Source organism: Notechis scutatus, unplaced genomic scaffold (genome assembly GCF_049901735.1).
Source record: "Notechis scutatus isolate UNSWTSFEM ecotype Mainland unplaced genomic scaffold, rNotScu1.2 NSCUSCF24, whole genome shotgun sequence".
In the NCBI taxonomy this organism is placed as follows: domain Eukaryota; kingdom Metazoa; phylum Chordata; class Lepidosauria; order Squamata; family Elapidae; genus Notechis; species Notechis scutatus.
The window spans coordinates 399,782-412,500 of record NW_028263149.1 but is presented as its reverse complement, the minus strand read 5'-3'; the positions used below and the strand labels follow the sequence as shown (position 1 = coordinate 412,500).

The 12,719-nt window shown below is 49.6% G+C and overlaps 1 pseudogene across 1 annotated transcript in view; it reads left to right on the top strand.

Moving 5' to 3' along the window:
- The window catches only part of LOC113432640 (autophagy-related protein 9A-like), a 48,765-nt pseudogene that overhangs the window by 13,576 nt on the left and 22,470 nt on the right, over positions 1 to 12,719 (top strand). The window contains exons 6-8 of the transcript XR_015746281.1: positions 3,106 to 3,739; positions 4,216 to 4,290; positions 8,787 to 8,967. The product of XR_015746281.1 is annotated as an autophagy-related protein 9A-like (transcript). The remainder of the gene's footprint in view (positions 1 to 3,105; positions 3,740 to 4,215; positions 4,291 to 8,786; positions 8,968 to 12,719) is intronic.

The window sequence follows — 12,719 nt, the reverse complement described above, 5'->3', positions numbered from 1 at the left end:
TTCATTTCATTCCCGCCACCATTTCATTTCATTTCATTCATTCCTTCATTTCATTCATTTTCATTCATTCATTTCATTCATCATCTCATTTCATTTCTCATTCTCATTCATTCATTCATTTCATTTCATTCATTCATTCATTCATTCATTCATTTCATTCATTTCATTCATTTCATTCATTCATTTCATTTCATTCACTCATTCCTCATTCATTTCATTCATTCATTTCATTCATTCATTCATTCATTTCATTCATTCCTTCATTCATTCTTCCTTCATTTCATCATTCTTCACCCTTTCATTCATTCATTCCTCCCCTTCCTTCTTCCCTTCCTTCCTTCCTTCCTTCCTTCCTTCCTTCCTTCCTTCCTTCCTTCCTTCCTTCACTTCCTTCCTTCCTTCCTTCCTTACTTCCTTCTTCCTTCCTTCCTTCCTCCTTCTTCCTTCCTTCCTTCCTTCCTTCCCTCTTTATTCCTTCCTTCCTTCCTTCCTTCCCTCCTCTATTCCTTCCTCTCCTTCCTTCCTCCTCTCATCCGTCCTCTAGTTTCCTTCTCCTCTCTCCTTCCTTCCTTCTTCCTTTCCTCCCTCCCTCCTTCTCGTCCTTCCTCTTCCTCCTCCTCCCTCCCCTCCCTCCTTCCGTCCTCTCTTCCTTCCTTCCTTCCTCTCTCCTCCTTTCCTTCCTTCTTCCCTTTCCTCCTTCCTCCCTCCCTCTCGTCCTTCCTCCTTCTCCTTCCTCCTCCCTCCCTCCTTCCTCCTTCCTCCTCCTCTCGTTCCTTTCTCTCTTTCCTTCCTTCTTTTTTCCTTCCCTCCCTCCCTCTCGTCCTTCCTCTCTCTTCCTCCCTCCCTCCTCTCCTTCCTCCCTCCCTCTCATCCGTCCTCCTGGTTCCTTTCTCTCTTTCCTTCTTCTTCTTTCCTTCCTCCCTCCTCTCGTCCTTCCTCTCTCCTCCCTCCCTCCTCTCAAGTTCCTCTGGTTCCTTTCTGCTCCGTCCTCCTTCTTCCTTTCTCCTCCTTCCGTCCTTCCTCTCCTTCCTCCCTCCTCTCAGTCCTTCCTCTCCTCCCTCCCTCTCGTCCACGTCCTCTCGTTCCTTTCTCTCTTTCCTTCCTTCTTTTTCCTTCCCTCCTCCCTCCCTCTCGTCCTTCCCTCTCCTTCCTCCCTCCTCCTCCGTCCTCTCCTCCCTCCCTCTCGTCCGTCCTCTCGTTCCTTTCTCTCTCTTCCTTCCTTCTTTTCCTTCCTCCCTCCCTCTCGTCCTGTCCTTTCTCATTCCTCCCTCCCTCCCTCTCGTCCGTCCTCTCGTTCCTTTCTCTCTTTCCTTTCTTCTTTTTTCCTTCCTTCCTCCCTCCCTCTCGTCCTTCCTCTCCTTCCTTCCTCCCTCCCTCTCTCAGTCCTCTCGTTCCTTTCTTTCCTTCTTTTTCCTTCCTCCTCCCTCTCTCGTCTGTCCTCCCTCGTTCCTTTCTCTCTTTCCTTCCGATCTTTTTTTCCTTCCTCCCTCCCTCTAGTCAGTCCTTCCCTCTCTCCTTCCTCCTCCCTCTCGTCCGTCCTCCTCGTTCCTTTCTCTCTTTCCTTCCGTCTTTTTTCCTTCCTCCCTCCTCTCGTCTGTCCTCTCTCCCTTCCTTCCTCCCCCTTCGTATCGCTTTCCTCCCCTTCGTAGTAAACTCTCGATTCCTGTCTGTCTTTCCGTGCTTCCCATCGTTCTTTCCTTCCCTCCCTCCCCTCCCTCCTTCTTTTCTACCCTCCCTATCTCCTTCCTTCCTCCCTCTCCTTCCCTCCCTCCTTCCTTCCTTTTTCCTGTCTCCTTCCTCCGATTCCTTCTCTTCTCCCTCCCTCCTTCCCTTCCTCTCCTCCCTCCCTCCCTCCCTCTCGTCCGTCCTCTCCTTCCTTTCTCTCTTTCCTTTTTCCTCCCTCCCTCTCGTCCAAGTCCTCTCGATTCCTTTCTCTCTTTTCCTTCCTTTTTTCCTTCCTTCCTCCCTCGTCCGTCCTCTCGTCCCTCTTTTCCTCCCTTCTTTCGGCCTTCCTCCCTCCCTCTCGTCCTTCCTCTCTCCTTCCTTCCTTCCCTTCGTATCCTTTCCCCCGATCTCTTCCCTTCCTGTCTTTCCGTCCTTCCGTCCTTCTTTCCTTTCCTCCCTTCCCTCCCTCATGCCTTCCTCCCATCCCTCCCCATCTCCTCCCTCCTTTCCTCCTTCCCCAACCCCTTCGTTCATTCGCTCTACCAGACCGCTTGACTACGGGTGATAGGAAGCCCTATCGCCCCCTCCAGTTCAGGTCTGACTTTTTCCTCAGTCCTTTGTTGAGGTCGGGCTTTTTACTCAGTCCTTTGTCTAGATCGGACTTTTTACTCAGTCCTTTGTGAGGTCGGGCTTTTTACTCAGTCCTTTGTCGGAGTCGGGCTTTTTACTCAGTCCTTTGTCGAGTCGGACTTTTTACTCAGTCCTTTGTCGAGTCGGGCTTTTTCCTCAGTCCTTTGTCGAGTCGGGCTTTTACTCAGTCCTTTGTGGGAGTCGGGCTTTTTCCTCAGTCCTTTGTCGAGTAGGGCTTTTTACTCAGTCCTTTGTCGAGTCGGGCTTTTTACTCAGTCCTTTGTAGAGTTCGGGCTTTTACTCAGTCCTTTGTCTGAAATTCGGGCTTTTTACTCAGTCCTTTGTCGAGGTCGGGCTTTTACTCAGTCCTTTGTGCAGGTCGGGCTTTTACTCAGTCCTTTGTCGGTCGGGACTTTTTACTCAGTCCTTTGTTGAGGTCGGGCTTTTTCCTCAGTCTTTTGTTGAGGTCGGACTTTTTACTCAGTCCTTTGTCGAGAGTCGGGCTTTTTCCTCAGTCCTTTGTCGAGGTCGGGCTTTTTACTCAGTCCTTTGTTGAGGTCGGGCTTTTTACTCAGTCCTTTATTAGAATTAGGGCTTTTTACTCAGTCCTTTGTCGAGTCGGACTTTTCCTCAGTCCTTTGTGGGGTGGGGCTTTTTACTCAGTCCTTTGTCGAGAATTCGGGCTTTTCCTCCAGTCCTTTGTCCAGAGTCGGGCTTTTTACTCAGTCCTTTGTCGAGTCGGGCTTTTCCTCAGTCCTTTGTCGAGTCGGGCTTTTTCCTCAAGTCCTTTGTCGGTGGGCTTTTCCTCAGTCCTTTGTCAGTCGGGCTTTTCCTCAGTCCTTTGTCGAGTCGGACTTTTCCTCAGTCCTTTGTCAGGTCGGGCTTTTCCTCAGTCCTTTGCTGCGAGGTCGGGCTTTTCCTCAGTCCTTTGTCAGAGTCGGACTTTTACCTCAGTCCTTTGTCGGTCAGGCTTTTCCTCAGTCCTTTGTCAGGTCGGACTTTTACTCAGTCCTTTAGTCGAGAGTCGGGCTTTTTACTCAGTCCTTTGTCAGGTCGGGCTTTTTACCTCAGTCCTTTGCCGAGTCTGGAGCTTTTTTACTCAGTCCTTTGTCAAGGTCGGGCTTTTACTCAGTCCTTTGTCGAGTCGGGCTTTTACTCAGTCCTTTGTCGAGGTCGGGCTTTTTACTCAGTCCTTTGTCGAGGTCGGGCTTTTTACTCAGTCCTTTGTCGGTCGGGCTTTTTACTCCAGTCCTTTGTCGAGTCGGACTTTTTACCTCAGTCCTTTGTCGAGGTCGGGCTTTTTCCTCAGTCCTTTGTCGAGGTGGGCTTTTCCTCAGTCCTTTGTCGAGTCGGGCTTTTCCTCAGTCCTTTGTCGGTCGGGCTTTTTACTCAGTCCTTTGTCGAGTCGGGCTTTTTACTCAGTCCTTTGTCGAATTTGTCCTTTGTAAGTCGGGCTTTTTTACTCAGTCCTTTGTGAAATTAGAGGTCGGGCTTTTTCCTCAGTCCTTTGTCGAGAGTCGGGCTTTTTCCTCAGTCCTTTGTCGAGGTCGGGCTTTTTACTCAGTCCTTTGTCGAGGTCAGGCTTTTTACTCAGTCCTTTGCCTTGGCCGTTCCTAGTCCGTTGGAGAGGTGGGAACTTTCTTAGCCCTTGTCGAGGGGCTCCCAGCCCTTGCGAGGCCAGGCCATTTCCTGCCGCCACCACCGACCCCTCTCCCAAAAGTTGGGACGGCCTCCCGTCAACCTTTGCGGCGGGCCCTCAGTCCCTGTCGGGCGGCTTTCGCAGTCCCGGCGACTTTTGACCCAGCCCCTTGTGTGTGTGTGTTGGTCGAGCTGCCTTCCTCTCCAGTCGCAGGGCCTTTCCTCAGTCGAGCTTCCCCGGGTCCTGTGCCGAACGCTCCTCAGTCCGGTTGGCCCATCCAGCCTTTGACCACTGGCCAGTCCCGCCAAGGTCGGACTTTCCGCGAGGAGTTGGCCCAGCTCTTCCAGTACAAGGCGGTGAGTAGCGGAGGAGGACGGCCCTTGGGACCCCCCACACACACACACTTCTTTTGGCTTCGGCTCTTCTCCCTCCGTGTTCCTCCGATCTTCTCCTCCTGCCAGGATCCTCCAGATCTTCTTCCATGGTCCTCCGATCTCCTCTTTCCATGGTCCTCCGATCTCTTCTCCTCCTTCCGCCTGATCCTCAAGATCTTCTTCCCACGATGCTCCGATTTTCCTTCCATGGTCCTCCGATCTCCTCTTTCCATGGTCCTCCGATCTTCTCCTCCTTCCATGATCCTCAGATCTTCTTCCATGATCCTCAGATCTTCTTCCATGTTCTTCCAAGCTTCTCCTTCCATGATCCTCAGATCTTCTTCCATGTTCCTCCGATCTTCTCCTCTTTCCATGCAATCCTCTGATCTTCCATGTTCCTCCAATCTTCTCCTCTTTCCATGATCCTCTGTCTTCTCCTCTTTCCATGATCCTCTGATCTTCTCCTCCTTCCATGATCCTCCAATCTTCTCCTCTTTCCATGATCCTCAGATCTTCCATGTTCCTCCTATCTCCTCTTTCCATGATCCTCTGATCTTCTCCTCTTTCCATGATCCTCAGATCTTCATGTTCCTCAATCTTCTTCTCTTTCCAAGATCCTCAGATCTTCCATGTTCCTCAATCTCCTCTTTCCATGATCCTCGATCTCCTCTTTCCATGATCCTCTGATCTTCTTCTCCTTCCATGATCCTCAGATCTTCTTCCATGATCCTCAGATCTTCTTCCATGTTCCTCCTGTCTTCTCCTCTTTCCCATGATCCTCTGATCTTCTCCTCTTTCCATGATCCTCCGATCTTCTCCTCCTTCCATGATCCTCAGATCTTCTTCCATGATCCTCAGATCTTCTTCCATGTTCCTCGATCTTCTCCTCTTTCCATGATCCTCCGATCTTCTCCTCCTTCCATGATCCTGAGATCTTCTTCCATGATTCTCTGATCTTCTCCTCCTTCCATGATCCTCAGATCTTCCATGTTCCTCCAATCTTCTCCTCTTTCCATGATCCTCAGATGTTCTTCCATGTTCATCCGATCTTCTCTTTCCATGATCCTCTGATCTTCTCCTCCTTCCATGATCCTCAGATCTTCTTCCATGTTCCTCCAATCTTCTCCTCCTTCCATGATCCTCAGATCTTCTTCCATGATTCTCTGATCTTCTCCTCCTTCCATGATCCTCAGATCTTCCATGTTCCTCCAATCTTCTCCTCTTTCCATGATCCTCTGATCTTCTCCTCTTTCCATGATCCTCAGATCTTCCATGTTCCTCCAATCTTCTCCTCTTTCCATGATCCTCAGATCTTCCATGTTCCTCCTATCTCCTCTTTCCATGATCCTCCGATCTCCTCTTTCCATGATCCTCTGATCTTCTGCTCCTTCCATGATCCTCAGATCTTCTTCCATGATCCTCAGATCTTCTTCCATGATCCTCAGATCTTCTTCCATGTTCCTCTGTCTTCTCTTTCCATGATCCTCTGATCTTCTCCTCTTTCCATGATCCTCCGATCTTCTCCTCCTTCCATGATCCTCAGATCTTCTTCCATGATCCTCAGATCTTCTTCCATGTTCCTCCGATCTTCTCCTCTTTCCATGATCCTCCGATCTTCTCCTCCTTCCATGATCCTGAGATCTTCTTCCATGATTCTCTGATCTTCTCCTCCTTCCATGATCCTCAGATCTTCCATGTTCCTCCAATCTTCTCCTCTTTCCATGATCCTCAGATGTTCTTCCATGTTCATCCGATCTTCTCTTTCCATGATCCTCTGATCTTCTCCTCCTTCCATGATCCTCAGATCTTCTTCCATGTTCCTCCAATCTTCTCCTCCTTCCATGATCCTCAGATCTTCTTCCATGATCCTCAGATCTTCTTCCATGTTCCTCCTGTCTTCTCCTCTTTCCATGATCCTCTGATCTTCTCCTCTTTCCATGATCCTCCGATCTTCTCCTCCTTCCATGATCCTCAGATCTTCTTCCATGATCCTCAGATCTTCTTCCATGTTCCTCCGATCTTCTCCTCTTTCCATGATCCTCTGATCTTCTCCTCCTTCCATGATCCTGAGATCTTCTTCCATGATTCTCTGATCTTCTCCTCCTTCCATGATCCTCCAGATCTTCCATGTTCCTCAATCTTCTCCTCTTTCCATGATCCTCTGATCTTCTCCTCTTTCCATGATCCTCAGATCTTCCATGTTCCTCAATCTTCTCCTCTTTCCATGATCCTCTGATCTTCTCCTCTTTCCATGATCCTCAGATCTTCCATGTTCCTCCAATCTTCTCCTCTTTCCATGATCCTCAGATGTTCTTCCATGTTCATCCGATCTTCTCTTTCCATGATCCTCTGATCTTCTCCTCCTTCCATGATCCTCAGATCTTCTTCCATGTTCCTCCAATCTTTTCCTCCTTCCATGATCCTCAGATCTTCTTCCATGTTCATCCGATCTTCTCTTTCCATGATCCTCCGATCTTCTCCTCCTTCCATGATCCTCAGATCTTCTTCCATGATCCTCAGATCTTCTTCCATGTTCCTCAGATCTTCTCCTCCTTCCATGATCCTCCGATCTTCTCCTCTTTCCATGACCCTCCGATCTTCTCCTCTTTCCATGATCCTCAGATCTTCCATGTTCCTCAATCTTCTCCTCTTTCCATGATCCTCTGATCTTCTCCTCTTTCCATGATTCTCTGATCTTCTCCTCCTTCCATGATCCTCCGATCTTCTCCTCTTTCCATGATCCTCAGATCTTCCATGTTCCTCAATCTTCTCCTCTTTCCATGAGTCCTCATATCTTCTTCCATGATCCTCTGATCTTCTCCTCCTTCCATGATCCTCAGATCTTCCATGTTCCTCAATCTTCTCCTGTTTCCATGATCCTCAGATCTTTTCCTCTTTCCATGATCCTCCGATCTTCTCCTCTTTCCATGATCCTCAGATCTTCCATGTTCCTCAATCTTCTCCTCCTTCCATGATCCTCAGATCTTCTCCTCCTGCCATGATCCTCAGATCTTCTTCCATGATCCTCTGATCTTCTCCTCTTTCCATGATCCTCAGATCTTCCATGTTCCTCCAATCTTCTCCTCTTTCCATGATCCTCTGATCTTCTCTTTCCATGATTCTCTGATCTTCTCCTCCTTCCATGATCCTCTGATCTTCTCCTCTTTCCATGATCCTCAGATCTTCCATGTTCCTCCAATCTTCTCCTCTTTCCATGATCCTCAGATCTTCTTCCATGATCCTCTGATCTTCTCCTCCTTCCATGATCCTCAGATCTTCCATGTTCCTCCAATCTTCTCCTCTTTCCATGATCCTCAGATCTTCTTCCATGATCCTCTGATCTTCTCCTCCTTCCATGATCCTCAGATCTTCCATGTTCCTCAATCTTCTCCTCTTTCCATGATCCTCCGATCTTCTCCTCCTTCCATGATCCTCCGATCTTCTCCTCTTTCCATGATCCTCCGATCTTCCATGTTCCTCCAATCTTCTCCTCCTTCCATGATCCTCAGATCTTCTCCTCCTTCCATGATCCTCAGATCTTCTTCCATGATCCTCTGATCTTCTCCTCCTTCCATGATCCTCAGATCTTCCATGTTCCTCAATCTTCTCCTCTTTCCATGATCCTCAGATCTTCTTCCATGATCCTCTGATCTTCTCCTCCTTCCATGATCCTCAGATCTTCCATGTTCCTCAATCTTCTCCTGTTTCCATGATCCTCCGATCTTCTCCTCTTTCCATGATCCTCGATCTTCTCCTCTTTCCATGATCCTCCGATCTTCCATGTTCCTCCAATCTTCTCCTCCTTCCATGATCCTCAGATCTTCTCCTCCTTCCATGATCCTCAGATCTTCTTCCATGATCCTCTGATCTTCTCCTCCTTCCATGATCCTCAGATCTTCCATGTTCCTCCAATCTTCTCCTCCTTCCATGCTCCTCAGATCTTCTCCTCCTTCCATGATCCTCAGATCTTCTTCCACGATCCTCAGATCTTCTCCTTCCACGATCCTCAGATCTTCTCCTTCCATGATCCTCAGATCTTCTTCCATGATCCTCCAATCTTCTTCCATGTTCCTCCGATCTCCTCTTTCCATGATCCTCTGATCTTCTCCTCTTTCCATGATCCTCAGATCTTCCCATGTTCCTCAATCTTCTCCTCTTTCCATGATCCTCTGATCTTCTCCTCTTTCCATGATTCTCAGATCTTCCATGTTCCTCCAATCTTCTCTTTCCATGTTCCTCCAATCTTCTCCTCCTTCCATGATCCTCAGATCTTCTCCTCCTTCCATGATCCTCAGATCTTCCATGTTCCTCAATCTTCTCCTCCTTCCACGCTCCTCAGATCTTCTCCTCCTTCCACGCTCCTCAGATCTTCTCCTTCCACGATCCTCAGATCTTCTCCTTCCACGATCCTCAGATCTTCTCCTTCCCACGTCCCTCCGATCATCGTCCATGCTCTTCGGCTCTTCTGTCTTCCTCAGGTCTTCATCCTGGAGGAGCTGCTCAGTCCATCGTGACCCCGTTCCTCCTCATCTTCGCCCTGCGGTGCCAAAGCCCTGGAGATCGTGGACTTCTTCCGGAACTTCTCGGTGGAGGTGGTGGGCGTCAGGGGACATCTGCTCCTTTGCCCAGCTGGACATCCGTAACCACGGCAACCCCCAGGTGAGCGGAGGGAAGGGCAGGGGCGGGTCAGTGTCTCCCAGGGTCACCTGAAAGTCCCACTACCCACTCGGGGTGGCTCTTGTCTGGATCAAGCCGGGCTGGACTAGATGACCTCCAAGGTCCCATCCAGCGCTCTTGACTTCTCTTTCTCCTGCCTTCCTTCCTCTTTTCTCTCCATTCTTCTTCTCTTGTTTCCTCTTCTCTCCGTTCTTTTCTCTTCTTTCTCTTTTCTGTTCTTTCTCCTCTTTTGTCTCCTCTCTCTTCTTCCTTGTCTCTTCTTTCTCTTCGCTCTCCCCTTCTCTTTTTTTTTTCTTTTTCTTTCTCTTCGTTCTTTTCTCTTCTCTTCTTTCTCTTCTCTTTCCTTTCTCCTTTTCTCGTCTCTTCCCTTCTTTCTGGACTCTTCCCCTTCTTTCTTGTCTCCTTTTTCTCTTTCTCTTTCTCCTCTCCTTTTTCTTCTCTTTTTCTCTTCTTTTTCTTCAACCTTCCTTGCCTCTTCTTTCTCTTCTCTTTTCCTCTTTCTCTTCACTTTTCCCTTCTTTCTTTCTCGCCTCTTCTGTCTCTCCACTTTCCTTTCCCTTCGCACTTCTCTCCTCTTTCTTCCTTGCCTCTTTCTTTCTCTTCTCCTCTCCTCTTTCCCCTCTTCCCTCCTTCCTTCTCTCTCTTGTCTCGTCTCTCAATTCCGTCTTTCGCTCTTCTTTCTCCTCTCCGCTTTCTCCTTTCTCCTCTTTCCCCTCTTCCCTTCTTCCTCTCCTTCCTTCTCTGTCTTCTCTCTCTCTTCCCTTCTTTCTCTCGTCTTTCTCCTCTCCTCTCCGCTCCCTCCTTTCTCCTCTCTCCTCTTTCCCCTCTTCCCTCCTTCCTCTCCTTCCTTCTCTCTCTTGTCTCGTCCCTCAATTCCGTCTTTCTCTCGTCTTTCTCCTCTCCGCTCCCTCCTTTCTCCTCTTCTCGTCTCTTCCCTCCTTCCTCCTTCCTTCTCTCTCTTGTCTCGTCTCTCGATTCCCGTCTTTCTCTCGTCTTTCTCCTCTCCGCTCCCTCCTTTCTCCTTTCTCCTCTTCTCGTCTCTTCCCTCCTTCCTCTCCTTCCTTCTCTCTCTTGTCTAGTCCCTCAATTCCCGTCTTTCTCTCGTCTTTCTCCTCTCCGCTCCCTCCTTTCTCCTTTCTCCTCTTCTCGTCTCTTCCCTCCTTCCTCTCCTTCCTTCTCTCTCTTGTCTCGTCCCTCAATTCCCGTCTTTCTCTCGTCTTTCTCCTCTCCGCTCCTCCTTTCTCCTTTCTCCTCTTCTCGTCTCTTCCCTCCTTCCTCTCCTTCCTTCTCTCTCTTGTCTCGTCTCTCGATTCCCGTCTTTCTCTCGTCTTTCTCCTCTCCGCTCCCTCCTTTCTCCTTTCTCCTCTTTCCCCTCTTCCCTCCTCTCTCTCGTCTCGTCTCTCAATTCCCGTCTTTCTCCTCTCCGCTCCCTCCTTTCTCCCTCTTTCCCCTGTTCCCTCCTTCCTCTCCTTCCTTCTCTCTCTTGTCTAGTCTCTCGATTCCCGTCTTTCTCTCGTCTTTCTCCTCTCCCTCCTTTCTCCTTTCTCCCTCTTTCCCCTCTTCCCTCCTTCCTCTCCTTCCTTCCCTCTTTTGTCTCGTCTCTCAATTCCCTTCTTTCTCTCGTCTTTCTCCTCTCAGCTTTCTCTCCTTTCTCCTCTTTCCCCTCTTCCCTCCTTCCTTCTCTCTCTCGTCTCGTCTCTCAATTCCGTCTTTCTCCTCTCCGCTCCCTCCTTTCTCCTCTTTCCCCTCTTCCCTCCTTCCTTCTCTCTCTCGTCTCATCTCTCAATTCCCGTCTTTCTCCTCTCCGCTCCCTCCTTTCTCCCTCTTTTCCCTCCTTCCTCTCCTTCCTTCTCTCTCTTGTCTCGAGTCTCTCGATTCCCGTCTTTCTCTCGTCTTTCTCCTCTCCGCTCCCTCCTTTCTCCTTTCTCCTCTTCTCGTCTCTTCCCTCCTTCCTTCTCTCTCTTGTCTAGTCTCTCAATTCCTGTCTTTCTCCTCTCCCTCCTTTCTCCTTTCTCCCTCTTTCCCTCTTCCCTCCTTCCTCTCCTTCCTTCTCTCTCTTGTCTCGTCTCTCAATTCCAAGTCTTTCTCTAGTCTTTCTCCTCTCCGCTCCCTCCTTTCTCCTTTCTCCTCTTTCCTCTCTTCCCTCCTTCCTTCTCCCTCTTGTCTCGTCTCTCAATTCCTGTCTTTCGCTCTTCTTTCTCCTCTCCGCTCCCTCCTTTCTCCCTCTTCTCCCTCTTCCCTCCTTCCTTCTCTCTCTTGTCTCGTCTCTCGATTCCCGTCTTTTGCTCTTCTTTCTCCTCTCCGCTCCCTCCTTTCTCCCTCTTTCCCCTCTTCCCTCCTTCCTCTCCTTCCTTCTCTCTCTTGTCTCGTCTCTCAATTCCCGTCTTTCTCTCGTCTTTCTCCTCTCCGCTCCCTCCTTTCTCCTTTCTCCTCTTCTCGTCTCTTCCCTCCTTCCTTCTCTCTCTTGTCTCGTCCCTCAATTCCCGTCTTTCTCCTCTCCGCTCCCTCCTTTCTCCTTTCTCCTCTTCTCGTCTCTTCCCTCCTTCCTTCTCTCTCTTGTCTCGTCTCCCAATTCCCATTTTCTCTCGTCTTTCTCCTCTCCCTCCTTTCTCCTTTCTCCCTCTTTCCCCTCTTCCCTCCTTCCTCTCCTTCCTTCTCTCTCTTGTCTCGTCTCTCAATTCCCATCTTTCTCTCGTCTTTCTCCTCTCCCTCCTTTCTCCCTCTTTCCCCTCTTCCCTCCTTCCTCTCCTCCTTCTCTCTCTCGTCTCGTCTCTCCATTCCCGTCTTTCTCTCTTCTTTCTCCTCTCCCTCCTTTCCCCTCTTCCCTCCTTCTCTCCTTCCTTCTCTCTCTTGTCTCGTCTCTCGATTCCCATCTTTCGCTCTTCTTTCTCCTCTCCGCTCCCTCCTTTCTCCTCTTCTCGTCTCTTCCCTCCTTCCTCTCCTTCCTTCTCTCTCTTGTCTCGTCTCTCGATTCCCGTCTTTCTCTCGTCTTTCTCCTTTCTCCTCTTTCCCCTCTTCCCTCCTTCCTTCTCTCTCTTGTCTCGTCTCTCAATTCCGTCTTTCTCCTCTCCGCTCCCTCCTTTCTCCCTCTTTCCCCTCTTCCCTCCTTCCTTCTCTCTCTCGTCTAGTCCCTCGATTCCGTCTTTCTCTCGTCTTTCTCCTCTCCCTCCTTTCTCCCTCTTTCCCCTCTTCCCTCCTTCCTCTCCTTCCTTCTCTCTCTTGTCTAGATCCCTCAATTCCCGTCTTTCTTTAGTCTTTCTCCTCTCCAGCTCCCTCCTTTCTCCTTTCTCCTCTTCTCGTCTCTTTCCTTCTTCCTCTCCTTCCTTCTCAAGTCTTCTCTCTCTCTTCCCTTCTTTCTCTCAGTCTTTCTCCTCTCCGCTCCCTCCTTTCTCCTTTCTCCCTCTTTCCCCTGCTTCCCTCCTTCCTTCCTTCTCTCTCTCGTCTAGTCTCTCAATTCCGTCTTTCTCTCTCCGCTCCCTCCTTTCTCCCTCTTTCCCTCTTCCCTCCTTCCTCTCCTCCCTTCTCTCTCTCGTCTCGTCTCTCAATTCCGTCTTTCTCCTCTCCGCTCCCTCCTTTCTCCTTTCTCCCTCTTTCCCCTCTTCCCTCCTTCCTCTCCTTCCTTCTCTCTCTTGTCTCGTCTCTCAATTCCGTCTTTCTCTCGTCTTTCTCCTCTCCGCTCCCTCCTTTCTCCTCTTCTCATCTCTTCCCTCCTTCCTTCTCTCTCTTGTCTCGTC